General features: G+C 40.9%; 1 non-coding gene across 1 annotated transcript; it reads left to right on the top strand.

Moving 5' to 3' along the window:
• The first annotated feature begins 4,627 nt into the window (after window positions 1–4,627).
• Window positions 4,628–4,734, top strand: LOC141710035 (small nucleolar RNA R71). The gene has a single exon (XR_012570577.1). It is a non-coding gene; the product is annotated as a small nucleolar RNA R71 (small nucleolar RNA).
• The last annotated feature ends 231 nt before the right edge of the window (window positions 4,735–4,965 follow it).

The following is a 4,965-nucleotide window of genomic DNA, read 5'->3' on the forward strand; positions in this document are numbered from 1 at the left end:
GAATAATAATACGATCTTAGAATTTCCATAACAGTACTCCTATATAGTGTGGTCTGATAATTTTCCTTAATCAGCATCATCAGCAAATATTTCTATTCATCCGTGTTTCAAAAATTCCAAAAATTGGGGTTATTACAATTTGAGCACTAAACCCCTATCGTGCCACCTCTTGACTTTCTCCTTAAACATTTTATTATTTTCATAAGCTTGAAGTCGAAACTCATCGAGTTCATTTAATTGAAGCATCCTTTTCTTTCCAGCTACATCCAAATCAAGATTCAACTTCTTCAAAGCCCAATACGCTTTATGCTCTAGCTCCACCGGCAAATGACACCCCTTAACATAAACCAACTGAGACGGTGAAATTCCTAGAGGAGTCTTGTAAGTTGTTCTATATGCCCAAACCGCTTCATCAAGCTTCAAAGACCAATCTTTTCTCGATGGATACATAATTTTCTCTAAAATGCGCTTGATCTCTCAGTTAGATACCTCATCTTGACCATTCGTCTGAGGATGATAAGCTGTAGCAATGGGATGATTCACATTATACCTTTGTATCATAGTAGTGAACATGAGATAATGCGACCCCTCATCACTAATTATGACTCTTGGAGTTCCAAATCTTATGAATATCTGCTTATGAAGAAAATTAAGCACTACCTTCGCATCGTTTGTTGGCAACGCCTTGACTTCCACCCATTTTGACATATAATCAACCGCCAACAAGATATACTGATTATAACAAGATGAGACAAACGGCCCCATGAAGTCAATTCCCCAAATATCGAAGACTTCAACCTCGAGAAGCACATTAAGAGGCATCTCATCCCTTTGGACATATTACCCACACGTTGACATCGATCACATTTCAAAATGAGCTGATGAGCATCTTTAAACAAAGTCGGCCAAAAGAAACCTGCTTGAAGAATATGAGCTGCTGTCGTTTCTCCACCATAATGTCCGCCGTAAGCCATTGAGTGGCAATCTCGCAAGATCCCCCCCGTTTCGCTGTAAGGAATACATCTCCTGATGATTTGATCAGCTCCTTTCCGAAAAAGAAATGGCTCGTCCCACATATACCACTTCCCTTCATGCAGAAACTTCTTCCTTTGAGCATACGATAAGTCGGGAGGCATGATATTACTCACAAGGTAGTTCACAATGTCTGCAAACCACGGTTCTTCCTCTTGCACTCCAAACAGCTGCTCATCGGGAAACGACTCATTTATTAATGTCTTATCTAACGAAGTTGCACTTGGATCCTCTAAACGAGAGATATGATCAACGACTTGATTCTCAGTACCTTCTCTGCCCTTGATCTCTAACTCAAATTCTTGAAGCAAAAGAACCCATCTAATCAACCTAGGCTTCGAGTCCTTCTTTGAGACGAGATAGCGAATTACAGCATGATCAGTGAAAACTGTCACCTTCATCCCAAGCAGATAAGATCAAAATTTCTTAAAATCATAGACAATAGCCAAAAGTTCTTTCTCCGTAGTAGTATGATTCAGTTGAGCTCCATTTAGGGTCTTACTAGCATAGTAGACCACATGAAATATGTTGTTCTTTCTCTGCCCAATAACTGCTCCAACTGCATAGTCACTTGCATCGCACATCATTTCAAAAGGTTCACTCCAATCAGGTGCAGTTATGACAGGTATCGTGATTAAACTCTTCTTTAAGAACTCAAAAGCATCCAAGCACTCGTCATCAAAGTTAAACGGGACATCCTTCTCCAGAAGATTGCCCAAAGGTTTAGAAATTTTTGAGAAGTCCTTGATGAACCGCCTGTAGAAGCCCGCATGACCAAGAAAACTGTGAACTCCCTTAACAAAAATTTGTGGGGGGAGATTTTCGATGTCCCCCACTTTGGCTTTGTCCACCTCAAGACCCATAATAGAGACCTTGTGCCCAAGAATAATGCCCTGTCGCACCATAAACTGATATTTCTTCCAATTGAGAACCAGATTGGTCTCGACACACCTCTTGAGAATGTCGCCTAAATTTTGCAAGCACTCATCAAATGAATCTCCAAACACAGAGAAATCGTCCATGAACACCTCCACATTCTGACCAATCATGTCAGAGAAGATAGTCATCATGCATCTCTGAAATGTGGTCGGTGCTCCACATAACCTAAAATAAACCCTTCTAAAGGCGAAAGTACCAAATGGACAAGTGAGAGTCAGCTTCTCCTGATCTTCTGGAGCAATGCAAATTTGATTATAGCAAGAATAGCCATCCTAAAGACAGTAGTACTCATGCCCAACCAATCTTTCAAGCATCTGATCAATAAACGGTAGAGGAAAGTGATCTTTTCTTGTGGCCTTGTTCAGCTTCCTGTAATCCATGCAAACTCTCCACCCCGTGACTGTTCGAGTAGGAATGAGCTCATTCTTCTCATTAGCAACGACTGTGATACCTCCTTTCTTTGGTACACACTGAACTGAACTCACCCAAGAACTGTTAGAAATGGGATAATTGATCCCTGCATCCAGCCATTTAAGAATTTCCTTCTTGACGACTTCCTTCATGATAGGGTTTAACCTTCTTTGTTGTTCAACAGTAGGCTTGCTTCCTTCCTCTAGCAGAATTTTATGCATACAATAAGAATGGATGATTCCCTTGATATCTGCTATAGTCCAACCAATTTTCGATTTGAATTCTCTAAGAATTCTCAAAAGCTTCTCCTCGTCGCTACCTAAAAGGTCAGATGCAATAATAACAAGTAATGTAGATGCATCACCTAAAAACACATACCTCAAATGTTCAGGTAAAGGTTTAAGCTCAAGAGTAGGAGCTTCCTCAATAGATGGCTTGAGGCGCTTAGGAGCTTTCTTCAGCGCCTCCATTCCAAGAGATTCAAAAGGCATATCCATCTTCCTCTTCCAGGGAGAAGCATTCAGAAATTATAACTGCTCATTACCGTCATCATCTTCACTATCGGAATTCCCCAACAAGGCCTTCTCTAAGGCATTAGACCTTAGCAATTGATCAAGTTCTGAGGTAACCACAGAATCAACTAACTCCACTTTTAAGCACTCCTAATTTTCCGTAGGGAATTTTATCGCATTGAACATATTAAAAGTGATATCCTGATCCAACACTCACATGGTGAGCTCACCTTTCTGCACATCAATCAAGGTTTGGCCAGTCGCCAAGAAAGGACTTCCCAAGATTATGGGAATCTTCTTATCCTCCTCGAAATCAAGAATTACAAAATCAGCAGGGAAGATGAGTTTATCCACCTTGACCAAAACATCCTCAACAATGCCTCGTGGATAAGTAATAGAACCATCAGCCAACTGCAAAGTCATATAAGTAGGCTTTGGATCTGGTAAGTCCAATTTCTTGAAGATTGACAAATGCATCAGATTGATGCTAGCTCTCAAGTCACATAAGCATTTGTAAAATGACACTTTTCCAATGGTGCATGGAATAGTGAAGCTTTCAGGATCTTTAAGCTTCGGAGGGAACTTCTGTTGCAACACAACACTGCATTCCTCCGTGAGAGCAACGGTCTCTAAGTCATCAAGCTTCACCTTCTGAGAGAGAATACCTTTCATAAACTTCACATAACTCGGTATTTTTTCAAGAGCTTCAACGAAAGGTATGTTGATGTGAAGTTTCTTGAACACCTCCAGAAATTTCTCAAACTTCTTATCCAGCTTTTTCTTCTGCATCTTCTTAGGAAAAAGGAGGTAGAGGATAGATCTGTTTCTCCCCTGTATTAACCTCAAGAGGAGTGTGCTCAATAGTAGTCTTCCTTGGTTCCACTTCTACTTTCTTCTGCACTTCTTCTTCTTTAGCCTCAACTTCAGATCCTGAAGTTTTAGCTTTTTCAGGATTTGCAACCTTACCAGACCTCAATATAATTGCTTTAACATGCTCCTTAGCTTCTTTCTTGCCTAGCACTTCAGTATCGCTTGGAAGCGTGCTAGGTTAACGATTCAGTAATGTATTAGCAATCTGCCCAATCTGATTCTCCAAGGTCTTGATAGAAACAGCTTGGCTCTTGCACATGAGCCTCAATTCCTTCAATGCAGATTTTTCATTAGCTTGTGGTAACTGTTGAAGTTGAAGTTGTTGCCTAGGGGCATATTGCGGTTGTTAAAAACCAGGAGGGTTATACTGCTTTGCTGTATATGGCTGATAAGGTTGTTGCACCACATTCTGATTGTTGCTCCAGCTGAAGTTAAGATAATTACGGTTATTGGGATGATAAGTGGCTGGAGCTTGCTGTTGTGATCTTTTAATGTTGCTCACAAATTGAGCTGATTCGCTAGAAATAGCACACTGCTCAGTTTCCTGTGCCCCCGCACAAAGTTCAAAAACACTAGTGATTTGATTAACTCCATAATTAGCCAAAGAGTCCACCTTCATCGTCAAAGCTTGAAGTTGAGCAGCTATAGCAGTAGCTGTATCCACTTCCATAATTCCTGCGACCTTGCCTTGCAACATTCTTTGCGTAGGATTCTGCTATTCATTAGCTGCCATAAGCTCAATCAACTCATAAGCTTCATTATAGCTTTTGGCCCATAAGGCTCCACCTGATGCTGCATCGAGCATAGGTCTAGATTGTGCACCTAAACCATTGTAGAAACAGTTTATAATTATCCAATAAGGCATGCCATGGTGTGGGCACTTCCTTAGAATCTCCTTGTATAGATCCCAAGCCTCACACAGAGATTCTCCAGTTTGCTGCGCAAACTGAGTAAGAGCATTCCTGATTACAGCAGTCTTCACCATATGAAAGAATTTAATGAGAAACTTTTGAGCAAGATCCTCCCATATGGTGATAGACCCTGGTGGTAGAGAATGTAACCAACACTTTGCTTTATCCCTCAGAGAGAATGGGAAGAGTTGCATCTTGATAGCATCTTTAGTCACCCCATTGAACTTGAAAGTGTCGCAGATCTCGATGAAATCCCTAATGTGCATGTTGGGGTCTTCTGTAGGAGAACC

Source organism: Apium graveolens, chromosome 2 (genome assembly GCF_009905375.1).
Source record: "Apium graveolens cultivar Ventura chromosome 2, ASM990537v1, whole genome shotgun sequence".
Taxonomy (NCBI): Eukaryota; Viridiplantae; Streptophyta; class Magnoliopsida; order Apiales; family Apiaceae; genus Apium; species Apium graveolens.